The sequence below is a fragment of the Anguilla rostrata genome, chromosome 7 (genome assembly GCF_018555375.3).
Source record: "Anguilla rostrata isolate EN2019 chromosome 7, ASM1855537v3, whole genome shotgun sequence".
NCBI classification, from domain to species: Eukaryota; Metazoa; Chordata; class Actinopteri; order Anguilliformes; family Anguillidae; genus Anguilla; species Anguilla rostrata.
This window is the reverse complement of record NC_057939.1, coordinates 13,663,632-13,691,272: the sequence shown is the minus strand read 5'-3', so window position 1 is coordinate 13,691,272 and position 27,641 is coordinate 13,663,632. Positions and strand designations below refer to the sequence as shown.

General features: G+C 41.5%; 1 protein-coding gene across 2 annotated transcripts in view; it reads right to left on the bottom strand.

Annotated features, from left to right (window-relative positions):
- chrm2a (cholinergic receptor, muscarinic 2a) overlaps positions 1-27,641 on the bottom strand; it is a 118,806-nt gene that overhangs the window by 50,098 nt on the left and 41,067 nt on the right. The window contains exon 1 of one of the 2 annotated variants that reach the window (XM_064342950.1): positions 26,427-26,677. The exons of the other annotated variant lie outside the window; for it this stretch is intronic. The gene's annotated coding sequence lies outside the window, so the exon portion shown is untranslated. Of the gene's footprint in view, positions 1-26,426; positions 26,678-27,641 lie in introns of those variants that run through there. 2 annotated transcript variants of the gene reach the window in all.

The window sequence follows — 27,641 nt, the reverse complement described above, 5'->3', positions numbered from 1 at the left end:
CATGACAGAACAACTGCAGACCATATTACACTCCTACAAATAATCAAATAAATAATGATTACAGACAATTTTTTACTGAAAAATACTGTACATATGGCAACGCTACTTAAAACCACAATCTACTCTCATGCATCTACTTTCAGAAAAGCTACATGTTATTTCTCACTAATGTTTGTGGCTAAAAAGCACTTTTAACACTTACTCGTGTTCTGCAGCAAAAAGCCTGTACACAGTTCGTAACCCATTTCACAGCACATAAAACATAAAAAGCATAAGACGCCGTGCATATTGTGCACTGGGAGTCCTGACAAGTTTCCCTGCTCCGTAGTGGCACTTCAGCAGGACCACGGCCACACAGGTAAAAGGGGCACTGTGAGAGTCACTCGAAACGCAGCCTGAGAGCTCCTTTCGTTACCGTGTGCCTCGGCCGTTGAGCGCCAGCCTCACGAGACGCCTGAAACACTCTTTGCTTTACAAAGTGCCCTGTCACCGCAGGAGAGTGCCTGGAATGGGCGGTGCTTTCAAACGGCAATGAATGCTATTGGCTGCTCCGCGCAACACATCAGGTTAAGAGCATGTCAACAACGGCTCTGCTGTATGCCACGTGCGTGTACAAATGTTCATTCATGCGTTCATCCCATTTCAAACCATTAAAAGGGTGTACTTAAGAGAAAAAATGACAACATAACAATTGACATTTTGGGGCTTTTTTCTGTTTCCTTCCTCAACAAGTAAATGCCTTGGATTCTCTGCCATTGTAAGGGAGACGGAAGTCTTGGGAGTCAATTGTTTCCCAACAATGGGAATATCAAGACAATCTCTGGGCTTAACTTCAGACCTGTCCATCGACTGGCTAATCTCCTAAAGAGGAGATTAATTGACCCTGTAATTATCTGTATAGCTTTGGCAATCACTGCCACCCGTTGGCTACCTTCTGCATTGCATCTGTAGCCTGTTATTACAGTTACTTAAAATATACCCCACATTAGCATAGTGCTCTGAAATTAATTCACATCTTAATAATTTCATATTTCAGACGGGCCACTTCACAAGACGAACTGGGCCACAGCTAGCCCACGGGCTGCACATTCACAAACCCTGCGAGAGACCACCAGACAGGCTGCATGACCGGCTTTGTATTTAAGTCCAGCAGTCCTGTTTGTAGTCAAGCAGAACCACACATGTCCCTGTTTCACCGTTGTGGGCGTTCTGAGTATGCAGGTCCAGGCATTTTCAGATGCATGGTACGCACATGTCAGCATATTCCTTGTGGTCGGCCACTTCACTTTCATTGTTTTTTTCCCTCTTGAAACAAAGCCAGTTCATGAATTATTAAATATGAAAAGCATGTTTTTCTGTAACGCATGTTTATTTAAGTGCTTTAAAAATACCTCTGAAGGAAGAACAAGTGACAAATAATCTTCTCGGAGTTTCTGTTTTTAAATACCCGAGAGGTAGCGCTTTATAATGCAATTTTCTGATATGGTTTCACTCAACAGCAATTTGTAGAGTGCTATGTGTGGGCAGTTCCTCTGTCGTAGTGCAAGATTACAAAAGAGAGAAGTTCCCTGAGTTTTTGGATGCTGCGGATGCCTTAATGAGCCTCCCATGTATTATAAATTAGGGTCTATCATGTCTGAGTCACGTTTAAAATGAACGGATTACTACAGCTTTTAAAATCTATTAATCAATCAGGCAAGACAGCGGTACCTTGGCCTTGGCCTTTCTCTCCGCAACAGAGCCACAGCAGGATGTGCTGTGCGGGTGAATTTATCGGACTGTATTCTAATCATCAACATACCTGTACACCAGATTATTTACTTGTTCAAAGTGCTCTCGTATCCTGAGGGACTGGGTGATGTGTGAAGGCATACATCCCCGTTTTGTCCCTAGCATCAATTTGCAGTCTTGCAGTTCTATGATAACAGAATCATGTGTGTGTGTGTGTGTGTGTGAGAAAGTGTCAGTGAATACTCTATATGTAAATGCTTTGATTCTTGGGTTTTGGTGTATGCAGGGGCTGTGCGATGTGGTATGTGGTGAAAACTTCGGATTACCAGAATATTGCAGGTTGGAATCCTGGGTGGAGATAAATGTGCGAAAATGCAAGCTTACTCTGACTTAGTGTGTCTGGTCAGCGAAGAGAATCATGGAAACTCTCAGTGTGTGTCTTCATGGATACAATAGGTGGTACAATATCGCATTCATGGGTATAGCATGCGTATAGTAGCGTGGTTCTGCGTCTGTGTATGTGTGTTATCTGCACAGTTATCTGCATGGACATACTACATGTGTTCGCATCGCACTCCAGGGTAGGAGCTGAATGTCTGTAGATGATCTCGTCCTCCGTTGCTTCTGGCATGAATACAAACGGAATGAATACCCCCACCCCCGACCCTGTGGGGCACTGAACCTTCAGTTTATTCCTTTGTTTACTTACTGATTCGCCCAGTGATCTGTTTGTATAGCCCCAGCATGCCCTAACGCATTTCCCATTTTGCTAACAGGGCTAATTGAGGAAAGAAGACGAGAGACTTCCCATTCCTGCATTAATCAGTTGAGTTAGAGAGCAATGCCCTCCAAACCGCACAAGCAGACAGACCCTGCTCTTCGGGGGGGGGCTGACATCCACAGGATTCAATTATCCTTCCAGAAAGGGAGAATCTCCTTGCAAATTGACAAATGAAAGTATCCATTTTTAATTTTTTTAAGGGAAGGAGAGAAGTAAAGAACAAAAATATCAGGCTACCTCTATTCGCGCAGCCGAAGCTGCGTCATCACATTTTCAGAATTTTCACCCTAATGGGCTTTCCATAGCAACGGGGAATTTTAACTGGGTGGAAACATTCTGTAAAATTCCATTTTAAAGTAATCAGTGGTGCCTCCCATGCTAGCCATCTGTGGTCACATGACCTTTTCCCTTCTTTACAAACACTTGCTGTTATTTCTGGAGCATCGCTTGCAGATTTTTGGGCCTAGAACACTGTAATACATTTTTTGACAAACCCACAGACCGGCACCAGAATCATATATTAGTCACAATGGAATTCTGGTAGTGGGACTGAAAATTGTGGAAATTGTACATTAACAACTGCTAATTTCAGGGAGATTTAACTCTATCTCCTCTTTAGCACTGTTCCTGCCTAACAACGTTTTTGGGCTTAAATATGGATATGTGTTTATCCGGTGGGGTTCCCCCAAACGTGGAAGGGGCCCACACCACATGGTGTTTTCATATTTACAGCACACGGGTTTCCTTACCGCACCATCCTCAACAGGATCATTTTTTTCAATTGCTGTGCAGAGGAGGAAGGACACTCCAGTGAAATATGATTATCTCGCAGTGAAATTGCATTTTATCTCAAACCCTCTCACCCGTCGATTTATTGTCATTTGCAAAATGCAGCACAATGCGGAGAAACTGCGTAGCAATCGCGTGTTCGAGGTGTAGTAGCCGAATGTCATTTAGTATATGGAGATTAAACATCATTCGCAAGGTCACTGAATCTTGCCTCAGGACTGTCAAACTCCCAACATTTGTAATGCACATCCTTCACAGATTGAAATGGAAATCATACTGACAGCCCCACAACAGGTACACTCAGGGCCTAAGCTATAACCAAAAGATTGCATTTAAAAGAAAGACAAATTGTGAACTACCCCACTAAATTTCCCCAAATTGTATGACTTGAATATTAGTGATGAAAACATTAATAACTTAGACATATGCACAAAGTATTGAGATATGGAGACCAGCATATTTATGTTAATACAAAACCATTAAAAAGGTGCAAATGTCAGTGATTTCAATTATGCTCTTTAAGATTTATTAATATATACACACATAAAACATTCATAAATGCAATTTTAAACCCCCTGAGGGGAATTGTTAATCAACATTTTTCCCCCCCTCACTTCCTATGTGAGACCTATTCGCTGATCTACAGGCTGAGAATTTCACAAGGAGGCACCGGAATCCACCAGAGCCTCTTGGAGATACTGACTGCAAAGCCACAATAAATGGCGAGCATCCACATTATCCAGTCCTCATCCTCCCCCCTTTTGTCTGAGAACCACAGCGGGGCTTGTGAAAGCATACAATCCTTTCAAATGGTACAGAAAAATAAATGCCACAGTGCATTCCACAAACCGTACCCTTAATGAAAAAATCGAGGCTGCCCTATTAAAAAACATATTTTCTTGCCCATTTTTTTAACCAGATAAGCAACGTGGTTCACAGGGGGGCATTCCATTAAAGCTGTCCGTTCAATATTTATTCAGCATTATCAAACCCTCCCCCCCCCACCCCCACCCCCGTCACCACCCTCCCCAAAAATGAATCTTTTAAATCCTCCTTTTTACAGTGTTGATCCTCCCTCAGTGGAGAGTCTTTCTTCACCAGCTCCAGACTTTACATGGGGATGAAAGGATTTCTGCTGAAAGTTCAGGGAAAAACGCCTCAGAGCAGGGTAGCGGTGGGATGTGTGAACGGTGCCCGGGTGATAAGTCATGAATAAACACGGAAACTGTGGTCGATAGGACCGTCAGAGAGACCGAACTGCCCCCGACACCTGTTCACTGGGACTACATCAAATCCTCGACCTTTTACAACCAGGCTAGCCCTGATGGCAACAACTCGGAGACAAATTTAACTGACATTTTTTTAAGCCAGCGCCCCAGACAGATAGCCCTGAGTTCCTCAAGAAAGAGAAAGAGCGGGCTTTGTTTTAGACCCAGAGTAAAGGTAAAAAAGGAAAAGGGTATGGTTATGGAAAACAGTGACAGAGATCCAGGATGCTGTTGGCCTGTGAAAGAGATTCGTTCTCAGTCCCAGAGGGATGGAACATGGGGGGATGAAGAGAGGAAGTGGGATGCTGGGAAACAAAATTAAATGTATAATGGATGGATTTTCAGGGCCGAAGAACTTTGAAATTAAATTTGGCTCCACAAGACACGGCATGGTGAGTGAGATACCCAAGAAACCCAAGCAGGGGAAGCATTGGTAAAGCAAAGTAACGAGCTAAATTGGCAACAGGGCTGATGCCTGTAATATCTGTAACATGATTTAATTATTTAATATTCATTATCTCAAATAGTAGTTGACAAAATTAATTTGAATGTAATTGAATTTAGTAGGTAAACTGCCTCCATGAATGAATATTCAAGGCTACTGACAAATTAACATAGACTTGCGGAATACTGTGATTGTAGTCGTACAATACAGCACACAGTATTTTGGCCCTGTTCTTGAAAAAGGCCAATACCTATTCAGATTTGAAGTACACACCTATGATTCAGCTATCATTCCCTTGTCAAAATGTGCAAATATGAAGGAAAAAATGTGCTTATGTCAGAGTTTTGTTGCTGTTCAGCCATGTCTTCTTCATTGGTGAAAAAAAAAACAATAGCTATGCAAATGATATGCAAATGATGTGGTGACACAAATGACTTGTGTCCTCACAAGTTATGGTAATTATTTATAAGAGAGGTGAAAAATGTTTCTTCACAATTTGAAAACCTTGGTGATCAATGTGCTTTTAAAAAATAAGCGTGGCGTAATTAAAAAAAAAATTCTTGATCCACCTACAATGCTTCTGCCTGACTCAGAATACTGTCTGATATTCTCCTACGCCACTTAGCCCACCGCTCAATGAGGAAGCCATTCAAATTGAGCACTAAAGTCATTAAATACAGCTTAGAAAGGCATATTTTCATTTTCAGAAAATGCAGCCAATTATCAAGAAAAACATGGCCAGTGTAGTTTACCACATTTATTTCAAAATGGTGCAAATTGGTCATTTCTATGGGGAATATTTTCAGGAGCCTATGTCAGTGCAAAAACGGAATTATTTGCCACATATCGAAAAAGCAATCGGTTCATCATAATGATGAATTATGCTGACCAAAGCAACGGTGTGGCTGGATCTCAAATAAATAAAATCTGATATATTCATTGTAGATCTTGTTCATGAGAAAATTAGGTATTGGGACCTACATACCTGCATGCAAATGTCCCAAGCAACTTTTCATATGAACTGAATCCTCTTATATTGTCAGGTTATGGTATATCAAACACAGTGAAAAGACTGACTAAACCAATCAAATTTAGTGACAAGATTAATTTGGCTAATGAAACAAAAGACCGACTGTGTTAACTGGGGGTACGTCGGAAGATTGAAGGTAATCAGTTAATCCTATAGTAATTCCACCTCATGGGTCCACCATTTTACAATAATGGGAGTGCAAAGCATGCAAGGATTTGCTTCAGCTCCTGCATTAATGCCCTGTGAGAATTTAAGGGGTTTTTTTTTTGTCTGTATTTTTTTGCTTTTGTTTTTGTGGAATCTGGTCCTGCCGCTCCCATCGCCTGCTGCTGCTGTGCATAAGTGCCAGAGTGATTCACCTAAATGACCATTAGGCAGTAATCTCCTGACTACGGTAGATAAATCAGCCAATAGATCGTCCTCAGCCCAGCTGAACTTCTCATCTCTCAGTGGACTTGATGTCTTAAGGGTGCACTTTACCTGCATTCTCACAGGGGACACATTTAGCCACAGACGCTTTCAGCTGCTCTCCAAATGCCCCGAGGGCCCACATAAGGCTACATTCTATATTTTCCCCAGTAAAAAGATTAAGAAAGCCATAAAGTAAAGCAGATTGATTTTCAACTCTTTAACTCCTGGCATGCCACAGCATTTGTTACAGTTGCTGCATACGTACCGAATGTCTTGTTTTTTAAAGTGTGTGGCCATAACGGACACTCTTTAAAACGAAATGTGTAACACTCATCACACAAGTTTACTGCATATTGCTCATGACAGTTTGCAAAACACAAGAGAAACATACCTTTCATCTGCCCTCTCTAAATTGCGTGGTGTACAATAACAAAATTCAAATTAAAAAATAAAAATCATCCAAATACAATGAATTAAATGCATTCTTACTTAGTTATTTTAAGCCCTCTGTATACTACAACCTCACCAGGACCATAAATGCTGAGCTCTGGGTGAGCCAGAGTATTGCACTGCTCTCAGCACAATGCTAAGATTGATTTTGTGTATCATACACAAATATAATTGATCTGCCAATTTCAGAGTTCATAAAGCCTCACTGTACTATTACTATCTAACAGCCACCCCTTGCGCCTCAATCACAGGAAATAACATAGGTGTGTCTCTCATACATTGACCCATGTGATCAGGCTGGTAGCCCACATCACACGTTCAGGACCTGTGTCAAATTCAAACAAAAGTTGGGATATAAGATGTGGGTCCCTGATGGGAATTTTACAACTAAATCAGCATGCAGTCCGAGCCACAATGTTTATAGTAAACTAAGCACCGTCCTCCAGCCACTCCAGATTAATACACATGTAGTCCTTTACGATTGATTTTTTTTAATGATTGGAGTATAATGTTTATCTTGGCCCAGGCTGAATAGCCCTCCATAGTCAGGCAGACAGAGGTAGAGAATTGGATTCCTGAGTGTAGGTGGGGAAGCGGGGAGAGGGGAGACCTCTCCACTCCTGCACAGCGCTGATAAGTTTTAAATTTGACCACGTATTGTGTGGAGAGAAACACTTTCAAAAGCAGGCCACCACATCTCTGGAGCGCTAACCTAACAGACCGTTCAGACTGAGGAACTTTTCTTTATTGATCCAATAAAAAGCAGTCATGGAATTTTGCACCTGTTAACTTCGGTCTGAATATTTTCATGTGAGCTTTTCCTGTGTTTTTTTTTTAATGCTTCTTCAAATTAAATTTTAAAAATCCTAGTCATTGTGAAAACTGCTAGAAGTTTCTTTTCAGGGGAAAAGATATAATTATAAGCAATGTTAACAAACACAATTTAAAAGCCTTGGTTGCAAGGAAATTAATTGACCTTTCAGCTGCAGAAATTCTCAGCCAGTCACTGTTCTCTGTCTTTCCAAATTTCTCTTTTTCATTCATGGTATTTAAGTCCAGTGTTTAAAAAAAAAAAAAAACATATTCAAATTTTTCAAATGTTTCCTCAAGGACAGAATGTGAAGCACTCACATTTGCCCGAGTTCTGGTACTCTAATGGATGAACCATATATATTCTGTTCACTGAACAGATTAAATCTTGGACTCTAGCACTATGACAGCAAAAAGCATTTTTTAAAATGTTGAATATTTATGAGGGAGTATGTTAAAAAATCCATAGCTAACATACCAGTGTGCGCTGCACCACCTCCTATTATCAACCTGAGCCTTAGCACAATGAAGCACAGAGAATGGCATAATTGCATAGTTGATTATCTGTTCAGAATAGAGTGTCTGCACTAGAAATAAACTGGCATCCTGGAGAACAGACATGGCATTTCCCTGGCTATTGAGAGGCTGAAACAGAGGACCTTTTGGCGAGCCATACAGCTGCCCATACCCATCCCATCCTCCTGTCACTGCCATCTCTTCACCATGATTTCTATGGATAATAGCTCTCACAAATCATCCTGTGGCAATGGGGGTAATGGGAAAAAAATGATGCCCCTTCATTTCAAAACAACAGCAATGCCTTATAAGGTACTCATGAAGTCATAACTCCTGTGGCTGACAGCCTCGGGCAGGAGCAAGTCCTGTGGATTGGCACCTAGCCCACAGAGCACACAGCAGGACCAGTTCCATCAATCCCCAGCGACTTACCGGGAGCCACAGCCGAAGGGGTACCCACACAGACGAGTCACGCTCCTCAGATGGAGAAAAACTTACAGCGGCTTTCAGATGGAATTTCAGGGGCTTCAGATTTTGGGGTTCATGACCATATAGTACGTGTTATCTGAAACATTCCACAGGACACCACTCGAGGCTACAATTTTCTTCATGGTTTTGCCATAAACCATCTTTCCCTTGCCTGTATTTCACCGCCCATGGGAAGCCCACGTGTACACCTCAATCACAGGAGCCACTGAGCCATGTCCCTCAGTCACTCAATCATATAATCAGACTGATAGCCTAGGTCATGTGACAAAGCTCTAGCCAATTTAGGCGAGTGGAAAGCCAAAGAGCACACAAATCACAGGGACTAAGTTGTGCATCTGGGATACCCAATTAAAAATGGCCATTGCTCAGCCCTCCATTGATAAAAATAAATAAAACATGGACCGATGAACTGTGTACCCCAATAGAACCTTTCGGGGATTTCACCAGATAGCACACCAGACTCTTGGGAGAATCACAGAAGATACACACAGCCAGTGATAGAAGGCAATGGAAATGTTGTTGTAGCAAATTCAGTTTTATTTTCTTCTGCAGTGGATATAGTGAAGGCTCTGCAATCGCGCTGGATTAACGGAGTGCCTTGGTTGGGGAGAGACAGATTGAGTAACACATAATTGATGCTGGCCATGGGGAGGAATGCCGGAAAGTTCTAGAGTGGGGGGAGACTCTACAGTCACTGGACTTGAAAGAATTGAAATACATTTTTAGAAATAAAAACGACTCCCTCACACAATGCACCTGCCTTAATAGCTTTACAAGCTATTTTCTTTGAAACATTTCCTCAGCAATATCCATTCTCAGGTGCATCATGAGATGATATTATGAAATTAATACAATATATTGCCCAGGTGTCAACAACTGAATGTGGATTTTCCATCAAGTTCTGATGAAAGTATTGAGCTTCATACAAAAAGGTTTATTAGTCAGTAAATCCTGACAGGCTAATAGCACAACGCAGTGTGCCATTTTCTCACTTTTGATTGGTGATTTCATGTGCCGTCAGAACAGAGTTGAGCTGTTTTCTCCCTAAACGGGCCTGACGGCAATCATAAGGTCTGGTTGCTTGAGCTGCAACCTCCGGGGAAATTGCCTAGATGAAGCCATCTTGCCTCGCAGAATCCAAAACCACAACTTCAAAGGGAGTGGATGAGGATGATCCCTGCATGAAATATGGCAGATGGAGCATTCCTGCCTTCTCCGGGCCTCACACAGTCAAAAACCACACTGCAGTCATTGTTTTATTCTCAGACTGACACCATTGAGGGATGCTACTCCTACATGTAACCTCATAGATGAATTCAGGAAATTGGGATCGCAGTTTGCAGGGGATGGAATGGATGTAGGGCACATGCAACCACACACTACACACTGTTACTGTTAAAATGGGATGGGGATAATATCAGATCAGGGGTCATGGAACATACACAAGCACATTGATAGCATGTTTAATGGAGTTGGGGGCAGGGGAATTACAGGTGATTAGGTCTTATGAAGGATATGAAACCATGCAACCATGTGAATGTTCATCAAAATTCTGTGTGCGAGGGGATACAGGTGATGAAGGGTTGTGGGGCACATGTGAATACATATATTTAAAATGGAGTGGGCTTTGGGAATATTCCAGTGATGTAGGGGTTATGGGGGATTTTCCTCATGCTGTCAGGGAGGCAGTGACACGCCTGAGCGGTTAACAGAAGAAACCACAATGGACCATGACAGGGAACCTCTGCCTGTCTGTGTGCATCAGTGAGGATCTCTCTCTCTCTTTCTCTTTCTCTTTCTCTCCCTCTCTCCCCCTCTCCCTCTCTGTCTCTCTCTCTCACACACACACACATGCACACACACTAAATCCATCCACACACAGGCAGAGATATGCTTGCACATACAGTATAGAAACATACACATACAAACTCCGTCACACACACACACACACTCAGGATTTCACTTTCTCTCGGTCTCTCAGTCTCCCGCTCTCCCGCTCTCTCTCTCTCTCTCTCTCTCTCTCTCACACACACACACACACACACACACACTCCACCCTCTCAGGGCTACGCTTTCTCCAGTCTGTCAGACAGGGCCGGGCGGGGTACGCTAGGTCAGAGTGGTGGCGCGGAAGCTGACGGACTGCTTGTCAAAGTGTCCGACAGTAAGACGGATGGACCAACCCTTGAGGAGCCCGGGCCGCACAGTGCCCCCCCTCTCCTGTTTATTAAAAGACTGTCCCACGAGCCTCCTGTCCTCTTTGCCTTTACGGCTCCACCATTTCACATCATTATCTCCTGTTACTGACGCACACTCACCATCACTAAGTCGCACTTGCACATGTCCAATTGTATATAAAAGCTTCCCTGTGACCACCAGACACCCCTCCTCCCCAAGCAATGCAGTCCATTCCTCTGTCTGGGGACAAAATCTATATCAGGTGTTATTGTAAATGCCAACACCAGGCAGCAGACCCATTTATTATAGGACTGTGCCTGAGGGGAGAGGCTGTGATCCCAGAGCTGAAATTAACATCAGCCTTTCCACAGCCGGGTCTCCAGCATTAGCACCTAACATGGGGAAACCCCATTAATGTGTTACAGAACACATGGGAGAGAGAGAAGGAGAAAAAAAAAGGGAGTGACAGAAAGAGCTAGGGGAAGCGAGAGCAAGTGAGAGGGGGAGAGGAAGAAAGAAGCTGTTACAAAACATCTTTATAACTTTTGGCAAAATTATTTTTTTAATAAATTGAAGTTGGAATTAAGTATGAGAGAGAGGGGGGGAAGAGAAGAAAATAAAACATGAAGATGGAGAGAGGTTTGGGAGAGAGATGAGTGAGAAAAAAGATGGAGAGTGAGAGAAAGAAAAAAGATTAGGGGCAAGAAAGATGGAGGGAGTGGGAGTGAGACAGGGAATGAAAGAGAGAGGGTGAAAACAAATGAGGGAGGGTGACTAGGGTGGAAAAAGAGAAACCAGTCAACAAATAAATCAAGAGCAGATAAATAATAGGATGTATGTTCCCCAGGGATTCTTCCAGCACAAGGAAATCAGGAGGGTAATTTGCAGCAATTATTTCTTAAATATGAATATTAATCTTGTTCCCTGTAGATTAATCCTGGAGACATGACTCCTTGTAATAGGAACCAAGATGTTATGGTATTTAAAAGCTCAAGAGAGAGCTGATATAGTTATATAATTATTACACCTTTCAGTAAAGAAATATGAAACCGAGACACTTAAGATGACTAACTTCTACACAGCTTTCTGTAGAGGAACCAGAAACAGACCACTGTGTGAGTAATCAACACATAATAATCTTACTGAATACAGAATGATGGGAATCATGTTTGTATGGTCAGCCATAACAGTCATGTTTTTGATTAAATGCAGCCTGCCTGTGAAGTCAAGGGGAGAAGAAAATGGAGGATGTGAATTCTCTCTACCCCCCCACAACACACACACACACACACACATTCACCCATGCATATGCATACACACATACAAACACACACACGCACGTACGCATGCACGCACACACACGCATGTACACACTCATACACGCACACACAAGCACACGCACACTTGATCCTTTCCAGCTTTCCCGTGGATTATTTTTGTAGTTCTGAAATACTAATTATGGAGAATTGCAAAGACCCGAACTTAATTCAGACAAGGAGAAGCCATCACTTTAAGGTTTGTGTTTAAACTTGATAATGGGGTGTATAATTAAGTAACAACTCAAGAAAATGAAAAACAAAAACACCAAGCTTATAAGGCTTTTAAAACAAGTGTTCTTTGTTCAACATAATTAGTAAACTGCATTTTGACTGTTTAATTATTATTAAGCTCAATTAAATTTTAGATTTGTGTTCAGGCCTTAATTTCATCGACTGTTGATAATTGTTGAAGTGCACTGAGGATTTTTTTTTTCTCCGAAAGATTTTCAACAGGTCATCATGTTATGTTGTTCTCATTTTACATGTTTGAATCATTTACAGGTGCACTGCACAATATATCGAAAATCCCCCGGAACTAAAACGTTTGATTGATGAATTATAGATAATTACCACAGGTAAATCCTTTTGTAAGATATACTGAAGGGAAGAGTCAATGAGAACTAGTCCACTCGCTGTGGACAATTCTGGAAAGCTTTTGTGGGGATTCTACTTCACCAATTCACAGGAACCAGTAGCCCTTTACCATCCCTGCAGTTCAGGCTGCAGGGAGAATAGATGCATTTTAAAACGCTTTCTCGCACCTCCGCAGCAGTCGACATGCGAGGCTGCGGTGAGTCACAGGCTGGATTGGAGAATTTATATTTATTTCCATAGAAATTATTATTATGAGAACATTCACAATGAGTCAGTGGGACTGAGATTCAACACCACAAGCCAAAACCAGCCTCTGCTGTGGCACTGAGCAAGATTATATATTAACCCGGTGCTGTGTACAATCACTGTAAATATACACACACAAAAATATATACAGGTACACACATATTCAGGCACACATGTAACACTTTCTCACACATACGCAGTCACATGCACACACATACAGCACATACACACTAAAGAGGTATAATCACCTCTGCGCTTTGCGTTAGAGTGGTCAGGTTGCTCTTTAAATCTTTTTTCTTTTTCATAATTCAAGGACATTGACTCATTTATAGAGAGGAAGGACATATTATTTAGCAGTGTGATCCCTCCTCACCCTCAGAGATGTGTCTTATTCCTGTTTTCAAGGGGAAATGAGTTGTGCAACATTTTTTTAATGACAGACAATAATATTCAAAGGAGTGACTTCTCCAAGACTAGCAAGTATGTTGTTATTAAAACAAAAGTCAATGACTATTAGCCCCCCCCCCCCCATCCCCACTCTGCCCTCCGCCCCTCCCCCCCCCCCACTTCCCGCTTCACCTCCCACACCCACCCCACTGCTGGGAATGCTGGGGAACGAAATTCTTGACACACAGACATCATTCAAACCCAGGGTATCTCAGCTAGATCCAAGATACACAGTGTACTCAGGACACAACACTGAGCGATAGAAAGGAAGAGAGAAAAAAAGGGAGAGGCTGACAGACAGAGAGATAGATAAGGAAGGAGAGGGCAACATAAAACAAAAAATGCAAAAAATAAAAAGTGAGAACACGAAAACAAAAATAATAATATGCAGAAGAGGTCATTTGTGGGAGGGAAAGAACAAGGAGAGGGAGAGAGAGAGAGAGAGAGAGAGAGAACAACCTAAATGGGAAAGAAAGATGTCAAACGTGCACTCTGGCAGCCCCATCATTGCTTGTCTAGGTGCAAAGCCAGTCTGATTGGTTTGTGTTATAGCGTATTGATTCTCCTCTGTAAAGGTATGGGTTGGGGGCAGTTTGGGAGACTGGGGGTGGTCTGCGGTGACCTTGCATTGGATCCGGGCTAATTTTTTTGCGTTCTCAGACAGAAGAAGGGAGAGGTAATCGTTCGCCGCTCCCTGCACGTGTTCAAAAGGCGCTTGTGTCAGTTTGTTTCACCGCAATCAGCCATTAGACTGAAAGTGCATTCACTCCTGGCCTTTGTCTGTACCTTCCTTTCACTACGTTCATCCGAGCGGATGATGTCTGTTGCTCAGCTCTTGTGTTGATTAAACAGAGCTATGGAGCACTCCCATATTCAACCATCACCAGGGGCTCCACATTCTATGATGCACTGCTTTTTGATGATATCCCTTACAGAACAGAGAAGGCTTCTCAACACCCAACTGCGGGAAATATTTCACAGGTGCTTGACAGTAAACTTGGCAATAAATACACAGAAATATAAATAAGTAAAAAAAACAGCCTCGAGTATTTAATTTGAGATTCTTTCTCCCCGCTGATCTGCTTTCCGCTCACTTGTGTCTCGTGTTTTCTTTGCCCTAACGAGTGAGGTGAGCGTTTGTGACTTGGTGTGTCATTGTTCATAGGAGCACAGGATGTTCCGACTGCGTTCCGAAATGGAGATGGTTCCCTCACAGCAGTGTGTCAGGGATGGGGAGGGGGAGGGGGAGGGGGTGTGTGGGGGGGGGCACAGCGCTGTAAATCCTTTTCAGAGCTGCTGGTGTAACACTGACACACTCGATTCTCACTGCGCCTTTCTCTCGCCTGTTTCTGTCAGATCACATATCTACCCAGAGAGAAAGCCCAAGGACGGATTGGCGTGTCCTGCCGGCACAGCTTCGACAAACATCAACAAAAATAATGGTACACAAATAAAACGCGGCAAATAAATAAAGCACGCGCAACACAAGGAGAATGGCTTTGTGTAAAAGGCCGATTGGAAACGCGGTGTGAGAGAGAGAATATATGGCCCGTGCTTGCACACTGAGTGAAGGATAGCAGGCCATTCAGTCAGGATCTTCAAATAAATGTCAAGTCATTCACCGTAAAAAAACATTTTGTGGTCAGCTGATTACACAATTGAACATTCTTAAATGTCAGAAATTGCCACTAAACTGTGCCTGGTGGGTTCCACAATCAGACCCCCCCCCCCCCCCCCCCCCAACCCCCAGTGTGACTGCGCAGTGAAACGCTCGCGTGCGCCTCCCCTCCCTCCTGCAGTCCTGGCCAGGTCAGAGCGGCCGTGCCAGAATGCCTCCGAGCTCCCATGGCACCGCCTCTCTGTCTGCAGGGCGACCCGGAGCAAAGCCCCTTTCTTTTCTGAAGACGAACAAAAGCCGGCAGCCGCCCCTCTTTAAAATGCCATCTAATAAACACCCTTTTCACATTTCTCAGTCAGGGAGCGGTCTCTCCACAACTGGTCAAAATCCATTTCATCTCAGATAACACAAGAGCGGGGATGTGCGCAGGCTGAATGCATAACTAAGCTGCTCAGCGGTCCTGAAGGCAGGCAGGTGATTCAGGCGGCACAAAAACTAACCCCGCCGAGACCGTTGAGATTTAAAGAATCTTCCGCCCGGCTGATCCGCACCAGTGACCAACCACATTCATAAAGGGGGAGTAGATGAAGCCGCACTTTCCTAATGATGCATGTAACCTCAATGCCCTGCATCCATGCACAGCCAGCAACAGTCAAGGCTGGTGTCATGAATTCACGGTCCACCAGGATAATGTCCATGGAAGGTCCATAGTCTGGCTTTTATCATCGTGCTGACCTCAATCCAGGTAATTCTGACCCCACAGCACAGCCTCGTCCAGATCCATATCACCTCTGCCTAATCTTTATGTTATTGTAACACCACAAATACATTTAGAAAAAATGTTTTTCAAAATAATGGTACTCTTCAGAAAATATGCTTAATGTTAACTAAGAAAAAACTTGTTGTTGTGACACACCACAGCATTTCTTACGAGGCTACTTCATCTGCATAAAACAAAAAATAAAAGCACTAAAAAATGTAACTCGGCTCACAACATGTTGTGTTATGCCTGACTATTTTTTCAGTCAAAATGGCTAGAGTGATTCTGCCACCAAAAAAAATTGATGCTATAATCACCACTGATTCCACAGTGTCTGGTGGCGATTTTAAATGAGCAGAACAGTGACTGATACTGCTGGGGGGAGGAGGGAAGGAGGTTTCCACTGGTGGTACAGGGATTGAGGGTTGGGTGGGAGGGGGGTTGCAGCAGAATTATGATGGATTAATGAAATAGGATTAGCGATCAAGAATTTAAGCTTTTTAGCAACGCAATCAAAATTAAATTGTCAAAACAATCCTTTAAGTCCAGTTAGGCTTTCAAATGGTTGTTCCAAGCTGCTAAGGCTTGACTGAGTCACACATAATGATGGGAAGGACTGAAAATATAGACACATGTATTCTCTGAGCAAATCTTAGCTCCACCAACACACTCACTCCATACAAAAAAAACAGGGTTTTCATTTTCAGCACATTTCATGGGAGGCTTTATGTGTTTCTCTAAAGCCACAACCAAAATGTGCTCACCTTAATTAATGCTCACCAAACTGATCACCAATAAGCAATCCCCTCCAAAATACAAAAATAAGACCTAAATAGAGATGTTGGCCAAATTTGAGCCGTCAAAACTAAAGAACAGATTCATTTGCAAAGTGTTTTGAAACAATTCTTATATACACCAAGTTTTTCAAGTGAAAATATACACTACATGGCCAAAAGTATGTGGATACCTGACATCCAACATCTCATCCAAAATTATGGGCATTAATACAGTGTTTGTCCACCCTTTTCTGCTATAACAACTTTCACTCTTCTGGGAAGGCTTTATTCTAGATGTTGAAGCATTGCTGCAGGGATTTACTTCCATTCAGCCAGAAGAGAATTAGTGAGGTTGGGTACTGACAGAACGATTAGGCCTGGCTCGCAGTTGGCTTTCCAATTGATCCCAAAGGTGTTGGATGGGGTTGAGGTCAGGACTCTGTGCAGGCCAGCCAAAATCTTCCACACCAATCTCGACTAAACCATTTCCACATAGACTGCACTGTGTGCCCGGGGCACTGTCATGAAACAGGAAAGGGTCTTCTTCAAACTGCTGCCACAAAGTTGGAAGCACAGAATTGTCTAGAATATCATTGCATTAAGATTTGCTTTCACTGGAACTAAGGGGCCAAGCCAAAACCATGAAAAACAGCCCCAGACCAAGTGTCCAGATACTTTTGATCATATCATTTATTTTCAGATCATTCATGCAATGCCTAAAGTGTATTGCATGTCTTTGGGGACATAACACAATTACATTACATTACAGGCATTTAGCAGACGCTCTTATTCAGAGCGACTTACATGTATCCAATTATACAGCTGGATATATACTGGAGCAAGGCAGGTTAAGTACCTTGCTCAAGTGTACAACGGCAGTGTCCTACCGGGAAATTGAACCTGCGACCTTTAGGTTACAAGACCAACTCCTTAGCCATTAGACTACACTGCCACCCTAAATGTCTTGTTCTGATTGTATGAGCATTCACAGATGCAAATTTTAAGTTTTTTCAGGAAAGGTGACATGTTTCAGACCACTTAAAACGAGCAAATAACACTTTAAAAGCTTGCACACACACTCAAGAATGGATTTAAGCATACGTTCTGGGCTTCAGAGTGACACTGACATGACGTGACTAGTTTGTATGTGTCAGTTCGGGTCTCAAAAAACAGCCAGCCAGTGCGTGAAATTGATGACCAGAGAAAGAGAGCGAGAGATGGGGTGATTGAGAATGGAGAAGAGATCTAATAAGAGTTCTGAAAAGGGCAAAAACAGAGCTAAAGGTGCATGGAGACAGTAAAGTCAGAAAATGATGAATGAAAAAATAAGACAGAAGCACGACTAGCATGTGTATGCAGCCGTGTGTGTGTGAGAGAGAGAGAGAGAGAGAGAGAGCATAGAGACAGATGATGTTTGTGTGAGCCTGTGTGTGTTTGTGTGCATGTGCGTGTTTGTGTAGTCTCCTGTGGAATCTTCTGTCTATCTGACTTAACACAAAGCCATTAAGGCAGTCTCAGTGGTCCGGTTAGTGCCTCTGAATGATTCAAGACGCAGTCTGTTAGCTCCAACAGAGGATTAGAAAAAGCATAAAAGTGTACCAGTGCTCTGAAACATTTCCTTCAATGTTAAATTTATGTGATCATCTTGTGGTACTTCATCTTGTGCGCAACCTACTCATCGTTCACTGATAGAACATGGATGACGCGACACACTCCTCCCCGAAGAGCGATATTAGCGAAGCTACAGCAGGAACCCCGTCTAGATGAAACAGTAAGGCAGCACTGCACAGACCACAGGCACAGGAGGAGCAAACTGCCACACAAAAAACTGCTCACAAATGGCAGCGGCTCCTCTCTAATCCTCCATGCATTTCCCACTAAAAATCTGCCTTCGTGCGCTCGGGGGAGGAGGTCAGAATGCGCAAGCGACATCTGTGCGTATCTCCGAATCTCACACGTCGGGGTATTGGGCCGTGGGAGTTGTGATGTCATGGCTCAACGATCAGACTGGGCTGCTGAGAGTTTCATCGCGGCACCTACAGCGACAGAGGGGCGAAGCTGGACATGGTGTGTGGGATTTATCCGGGGAGGAGGCTTAGTGTATTTAAGAGCCAAGAAAGACAATCTGCGTCTTTCCTGGACTGGGCGGCAGAACTCACAAACACCTGGGCCTGCCTGAGCACAGATGTGGAACTTGAATAAAAGGAAGATCAAGCTTAACAGTTCCCGTGAGAGTGACAATAATGCACTAATATTAACCCATCCATCCATCCATCCATCCATCCATTATCTATACCCGCTTATTCTGGGCAGGGTCGCGGGAGGTGCTGGAGCCAATCCCAGCGCCCACTGGGCGAGAGGCAGGAATACACCCCGGACAGGCCCCCAATCTATTGCAGGGCACACACACCATTCACTCATACACTCATACCTATGGGAAATTTAGATTCTCCAGTTAGCCTACCCACATGTGTTTGGCCTGTGGGTGGAAACCGGAGTACCTGGAGGAAACCCACGCAGACACGGGGAGAACATGCAAACTCCACACAGAAAGGCCCAGGCCGGATTTGAACCCTTGCTGAGAGGCGACAGTGCTACCCACTGCACCACCATGCCACCCACTAATATTCAGGTAACATTAATAATACATACCTGCACACAGGCAAAAAGAAAAAGAAATTGGAGGAGAAAATTTGATATTAATATTTACGTATCCTGATTTTTTAAATTTATTAATATACAGTGCATACTTGCATACAAACCTATGTACCTGTCATAATTAAGTACAAGGTATGATGTTTTGCCAATTTGTATTCACATTGTTATTTACATGTTCACTAAAATATAAATTACTATTATAATGCAGAGTAGTTACTATGATTTGTATATGCATATGCAGTCAAGGTTAAATGTTTACTAATTATTTCTGGCAACACCTCAGCACTAAATCTGGGTTATAAATGATACGTGATTATTCATTTGAAACCACAAAATTGATGTTTATTGTACCGATAATTAATCTACATTTTAAAATTAAAGAGGACCACAGAAATAGTACATAGACAGAAGGTTCCTCCTCCTTAACAGCATGAGCTAATACAAATACAGTGCTGCTGTTTTGCCTTGTCTTCCAGTCATTTTATGGACAAACAAACTGTTTGAGGGACACCAAAGTATAAAAAAATGATAATTAATACTGTGATACTAAAATAATTGCCTCTGCAATATTTTGCCTACTGTTTGCTTCCTCATCAACAGGAAATATACTTCTATGTTGTATAATAAAAAAAATAAAAAATAAAAAATAATAATAATATGTTGCCTTAAACTGTGCTTTTCAACTCACAATCTCAATAAAGGTATGTAGTGCATGGCAGCCATTTTGCATCAGAATACTCACCGAGCATCAGCTGAGGGGAGAGGAAGGGAACTATTGAGCAAATTGAACTTGATAATAAGGAGGCCAGTTAAAATCACACCAGGGAACTGGATACTTTTTAGCAATAAGTACGTGTCTTTGGATCTTTAATAACAACAGTGTATACAGCACAGTAGCCCTATCAGTGCATTGGGACATTAAGGTTTATTTTAACCAGAGGAAAGACCACTCCATGCTGGTTCACAAACAACACTTCCATTAGAAATTTTCTGCAAATGGTCTCCAATTCAAGTGATAGTCAGGTCCACACTTGCTTAAGTTCAGCTATTAAGCAGGTACATGGTACATGAAAGCATGGCTGGAGGCATTGATTGGCTGAATTTCTTAATGATAAAATCAATGATAACAATGTACCATTAATGATATACAGTACAATACAGGGGTGAATGTAAGCTTAATTTAGCAATCACACTCGGACTATTGTATTTTTACCTGGTTCATACATTTTAAAATTACATTTATTTATTTGCATTCTGTTGTATATTGGAAATGGAAATACGCACTTTGGGTTGAAACCACAAATTCTATAACCACTCACAAGAGAAGACACTGTGTAGATATTTGCATACCAATGAAATGTGCTGACAAAATATGAAGAAGAACACTTTTTCATTTCTTTTTTCTTTGCTGTCTGGCTCTATAATCTCACGGTATGGTGTTTTCGGTTTTAAAAGCAATTACTCGTTTTCATTATGTCCTTTCTCTTTCAGATAAGAATCAAATCTTGAAGAAAGCATGGCTAATCTTAATTGCTCTGATATGGACTTAATGCGGAGCATGGTACACATCTTCCCATTTCACATTGTTCTTAAAATAATTCCTTTTTCTTGATAGGGTGGCTGCTGTCTTTATCTACTCAGGTTTATTTGTTTCAGAGCCAAATTACCTATTTACTCTTCTTACAAGGTTTAAGCATTATAAAAAATAAAAAAATGAAATGTATAATAGCATTCAAGCTATTACACCCGATTACATTTCAGTCAGAGACAACACAAAAGTAGATCAGAAATGCACCTGTCATACCATATATTTCCTGTTATAATTTCCCTTGCTTATTTTTGTATCAAAAAGAACCGATTAACTGAATAGTTAAATGACAATTAACTGATTATTAAACTTTTGCACAAAATGTAAGTAAAGTAATTTATCTCCGATTTATCAGGAAACAAAAGCTTTATTTATTTATTTATTTATTTCCACCGACTGAGTTTGGTGAGTTTTATTGATCATTTAACTTCCCAAATGGTGTTTGTGAAGAAAGAGTATTAATAATTCTGTTTGTTTGTCAAATTAAGGACTCATATAACGTTCCAAAATGAATCCTACAGTAATATCAGTTTTACAAAAGATGCAGTGGTGGAAGCATTGCATTAAATATACTTGAGAATAAAAAGTTGTTTCTTCAATATTGTATTTCTACTGCCCTGGTAATGCATGAAAAAAAATGCAAAAAGAAAGGATGAATGATTTCATGAATGAATGAATGAATGAATGAAATAATTAATTAATGACCATAGTTTATTGGTAATTTTCCAATTTGTTAAATTAATCAGGAATCATTATAACTGTTAATTAAATATCGATATTAATACAAACATTTCCTTGGAATCCAATGCTAGCTGTAGCACTCCTTCTAGCTTCCTGTTTCTCAACCATGTTAATGAGCAGGCCATTTGATGCAATCCAGACTGAAACAGAATTGGTACGTGTTGTTCTTTTTTACACATTCAATGATGTTAACTTGAAACTCACTTGCATAATGTTACACGCCGTTAGCCTGAGTCAGATGGATCGTTGGAAGTTTGCCCATTACCGTTGTTGTTTAGCTGGCTAATGGTAGCTATTAAAGGATACTTTGTTTGCAGGCAATACTGAAATCTTGTCACAATACTTCTATGTGTAAACACTGTTTACAATGCAAACAGTACACTAACCTTTTATGTTCATGTTTCCATTTGAATTTAACGTGTAACCAAAATATTAATCTAAGGGGTTAGTATCCCTCCATGTTTGGCCAGCAATGATTAAATTTTATATTTTGGTTGCACTACTGATAGATCTTTTTGTAACAAAAAAGTTTATCAATCTGTACTCACTGTTTTGCCTACAGTGTCATGACGTAAATCATTTGTTGACTAAATACAACATTTGCCAGGTCAACCTCAACTGTTTGTGTGCATTACAAATGCTATTTACCATGATTCAAAGGTGCATGCATTATGTTTATATCATTTAGTGCATTCGGATTTAACTTCTACAGCTTGTGCAGTTTATTTAATCAATTTCATTTTCACCTCCTAACAACATAATTTGTAAATGACTGATCTGTATACATATGTGCAAGACATTGATTGATCTAGAGATATCACTAATGAACATGAAAGGCTCATATAAAGTATAAACAATTTACTCCCATACTTTCTTTCTAATGTAGTAGCTACTATTATTTTTGTACATTTTTTAATCTTTATGGAGATTAATCTCCAAACAGGAATTACCGATCAAATTCAAATTAATTTAGCAGAAAAACTGTCTTTTGATGGTGTGCTATCATTGCAGCACAATTAGGACACTAACATTAAATTATACATATAAATTATAATTACATAGAGATTGCCATATCTTTCAAATAACCTGAAATCATCGGTTTCTCATACATCCAATGGGGAAAATTATTTTAATTATACAAGAATAAAAGCTGTGAGTAATGTTTTAAAAGTAGAAGGAAAAAAAAGATTACACAAGCCTCTTGCTGTAAATGTAGGAACCTGCTGCGACTGAAAGTGTGATAATTAGGCATTCCTTTCAATTGGTGCCAGCTCACAAGTCCACTGACACGTACTGTCCAGCCACACACTGTGCTAGTGCCTGCAGACTGAAGCTCCAAACCCACAGAAAGTGTAGCCTGAAAAACCAATGGCATCTCACTACTTTAAACACGAGGCCTGGCCATGCACTGGCTTTTAAAATCAGAGCTTGAACTAAAAATAATAAAATGAGGCGTTCTGAAGCAGCAGTGAGAAGGAATAAAAGATTGGTTGTATATTCCATCGCTGTTCTGATTATTTTTGTTTGTAGAAAGCTCCACTCGGCCAAATGACTGCATGCCTGTTGTTTTACGCAGCGTTCTATTCCTCAAGATTTTTCAGCCTGGCCTCATTGTTGCACCTGAGGCCTCTGCAATACAGCTTATCAAATATACAACCAGCAGTGCTATCGGACATTATTAACAGCAGTTTCACCGTGGTAACATCTGTGGTTTAATTTCCCTTGTTTACTTCATTTGGCAGTGAATGGTATGTGTGTGCCCTGCGATAGATTGGCGACCTGTCCAGGGTGCATTCCTGCCTCTTGCCCAAATGCATGCTGGGATAGCATTTGGGCAAGCACCCCCAGCACCAGCACCTCCTGTGACCCTGACCAGGAATAATCGGATATAGATAAAGGATGGAAATCACTTGGCACTTCTTTTTGGAAGCTTGCTGTAAAACGGTGGCCATCTTGAGGGTTCTACCAATCCAGGGAGAGAAAGAACCTTTGACATCCCTTTTTCTTCCTCAATCAGATCACGTCCGACAGACAATACCTTCATTGAACTGGATACTAATGTCGGCTCTCCGGTTATTCCAAAAGTCATTATGCATTGAAACCCACTGAATGGTTTGCTTTGGTATACGGTAGAACACATTATTCATACTGACAGAGAATCATTTACAAGTGTAAACCCAGAAATATTCTTCAACTGTGAAAAACATGATATGCAAACATGATTTGGAGATCAAGAAAATAAATAGGAAAACATGTTTCACATTTTCACGTGAAACATGATAACCAGTGTGTCAAAAGAGAGAGCTTCTGTATAGAGCTTCTGTATTTCTGTTCATATACATGACATTGGTTTTGAGCTAATGGGTGTAACATATGTGATTCAAATCTAGCTGCCTAATAAACTAATGCATATAGCTAATGATGCAGAAAATGTGAAAATAACTAACCTTAAAATGTTGCAAGTTCAGAAATATCATGTTTCCAGGTCAAAATTAGAATTACCTTGGTGGTCATCCAGCCGACAAAAAAATATTCCAGCAAGAGTTTTATAAACTGTAACAAACATTTTAGCTTAAGAACATATGGATATATTAATATAGCTTGCTACCTAAAGAGCCAACATAAACCCACTGTTCATATTAATAGCTGTTCCTGACATAAGTATAGTGTGTCACAAACCCAATGTTTGTTGCTACAACCCATTCTTTCTTCTGCGTCTCGTCTTGTCTCATGGAAGTCATACTTCAGTCACCAGTGCAACCTAAAAACTGATGAATTAATTTACTGACTTAACCATTGAAAGTTTCAATGATTTGTTGATTAACCTCGAATTACTGATTTTCTGCAAGAACGCTATTTATGTGCACTGAAAAGATAAAAATTCTTATTTTCTCAGAAAGTGTTATCAACAAGACCAATACACACAAAAATGTGCACTGAAGTTCAGTTTAGGTCTAACCCACATACATAAATGAATCATGGTGCTCCATTCAAGCAGTCCTCAACACATCTTGTCCAGCGGTTAGCAAACCTCTCCTCTGCTAGTGCAGGAAGGGATGTTTAATTGCCAACAATGAAAGGGATACGTAGCACACAGCCCGTTAGGGTGCTGTAAAATCAGCTGCGCAAATTGTCTGCTTAGTGCCCCACACCTCAGGGCAGCGGCTTTTCACCTGCAGGTTCCAGAGAGGGCAAGAGGGGGTCATCACTGCGAGGTAAGGGCACCCTCAATAGCCCCAGGAAGAAGACAGCTCCTGAGGCTGTGCTCCCACTGAGCGCTTATCGAGCGACTCTTAAGTCACTCTTTGTGATTGGATCAATGGAACCTCTTGCAAGGTCTTAATCCACAAATGATTTAAAACAAACCAATAAATCTTACTGACCTGCAAGCCTGGTTAGACTGTAATCATACATAGCTGAATTGGAGGGGCCATTGTGTAGATTTGGGGATCCACGGGTGCATTGTTCTACAGCTCAGCTCTTGGAGCAATCAGTTCAGAAATTTAAACACATGGTTGCTCTTGCTTTGAGTGTAGCACGACAATACCGTGGTTATAACGCAACAACAAGCAAACTGCGCTGTAAATTCTGCAGTCCCAACCAGAGGCTACATACTAACACACTCCTCAATAACAGTAATAATTTTTATTTTTGGAGAGCGAATAGGAATTCAAAACATTGTGTTGTCTCGATATTCGCAGTGCTACGTGAATGTTCGTTAATATAAATTAATAAATAAAATAAAAATACTCTGGACCTGTGGATGGACCAAGATACGTCTGTGATGGGTCCGAATACAGAGGCGCACTCAGCTTCGCGAGCACTGCTGAAATGGCTCCATAGTACATGAAGGAGCCTTCCTCTGGGCACGTTCCCCCGTTTCACCCCGTATACGAATTTATTGACTGCGCGTCACCGCACGCCGAGGTTGCGTTCATATATTATCTCTATGTTCACCGTGCCCTCTAGGATCGGAACTAACCAGAGAAACACACTAAGCATGTTACCACTGAGCCGCCTTGCACACAACAGATTCATTTCTCAGATCTTGGAGCATATTCAGTGAACTCAATGCATATATAATCCATAATATGTGCAAGCCCCATTGCCAAAGAGAGCACATTTCTTGTTTTAAGACCCCTAAACAAAGGTAGTTAGACCGACCAGGTTATTTTCCTCTGTTCCGCTCACACAGTCCCAGGAAATAATGACCATACAGCCGAAAACACATGACACGCGCGTCTCTAATAGCCTTAATTTATGCAACACACACCACTTCAGTGATTGCACAGAGGATCGATTAGGTACGAAAATTAAGCTATTTTACGTACAATATGCTTCGAGTGAAGCAGCCTATGGAATATACCATGCACACTTTAGTTGTCTCTGTCACGGTAACTTTCTTCAAACGCGTAGCCAATATCATTGGGTGTGGTTTAAAACGAGAATATAAGGGAAAACATTCATTCTATGCAAGTGATTGGCTCTTAGCTTCAGCATAAACTTCGGACTAGTTTTAATTCCACCTGTTATAGGCTACTGTTATCGTACCTGAAACCACTTGACATCAATAAAATAAAGCACTTTGCATGAAAAGATAATGGAAACAAGCATATTTCTAGAAAGTTCTGTTTTTTTGTAGACGCTTTTAACATAAACGCACCATTACTAAAATGTGCATTTAACACCTTAAATGACGGTGCTATTGTTTGATGTTACTCCATGAGATAGAGTCTGTTTACGTCGTAGTAACCGGAATTAAACTTGTACAAATCATTTACCTGGAGTAGGAGGAGGTGAGGATGCATCCTATCAGCCCTCATGGACAGGTACGCAGAAAGAAATTGTTGCTGGTACTTTCGGGGACCGGACGGCGGGTGTGATTCGATCCTTCCCCTCCAACGAAGACGCCGATTCTACGGCTCGATTTAACGTCTTCGGTACAGGTTTGAGACAACGAGCGCAAGGTGTTGGTGCACAGTCGCGCCTGTCTTGGCTGTAACATCATCGCTGTGAGCTGCGAAAGTTAATCAGCAACCCGCCTCTACCCCCACCCAGCTCCATTCCCCACCCCCTCTACACCAATACACCTCTCATGGAAGAAAAAATAACTTAAGGGGAGCTGTCAGAAATGTATGAAATGCTTCGGTGCAAAAATATTAAGAAACACAAGCTAGTGAGAAACTGCAACAACGTCGAACGACTTGACTCTTTTCTAGTTTATAGCGAATGCTTTAGCTACTAAAAAAATGGCATAAACATCATATATTCCCTTCCATGTTCGCATTTATTCCCCATGGCATTTATTTTCCATCATATATCTGTCGCCAGCGATTGCTGTACGATATAGGTAACGGGTATCCCTACGGTCCCAGGGGCTGCAAACAAATTCCGGCAATGATACTAAATTAATATTAGCATTTGAATAGTCTATGTTTTCATATTTTTGTTCTTACTGTGGAATTTATTTTTCTTACAGCAACAAGTAGTCTTATTGAGCCACCTACCGCGTTATGTCTTCTCACTGAAAAAATATTTCACCGTGTAAGTAGCCTATGATGTGGCGGAATGGGAATGACTGTTGTTCTTGCGCACAATTCCAGAATGACATAACATTGAACAACAGGAGAGAAATGCTGTAATATGTTTTCCCTGGAAATAGGTACTTCAATAGATAATATTTTAGCCATGCAAGAAACATTTTTAATAGAAACAGGCTATGAAATACGATGGTGATAATTAAACACAGAAAGCAAAACTGATTAATGGGTTAATGTTTTGCTTCGGACATGGTTTCACCATCCACGCAAGACTATGCTATATTAATCTGACATGCCGACGGAGAGTGGTGTTCAGTTAAAGGTCTGAAGTTTAAACACTAGCTGCCGCCTTCTGGCAAGTGGCAACACACACCCTAAGCACCAGTATGTGTTACACACGCTGGCGCTTTTTCCGCGCGTTTGTTGCTAAACGGTTTTTAATGGAACACATAAGGA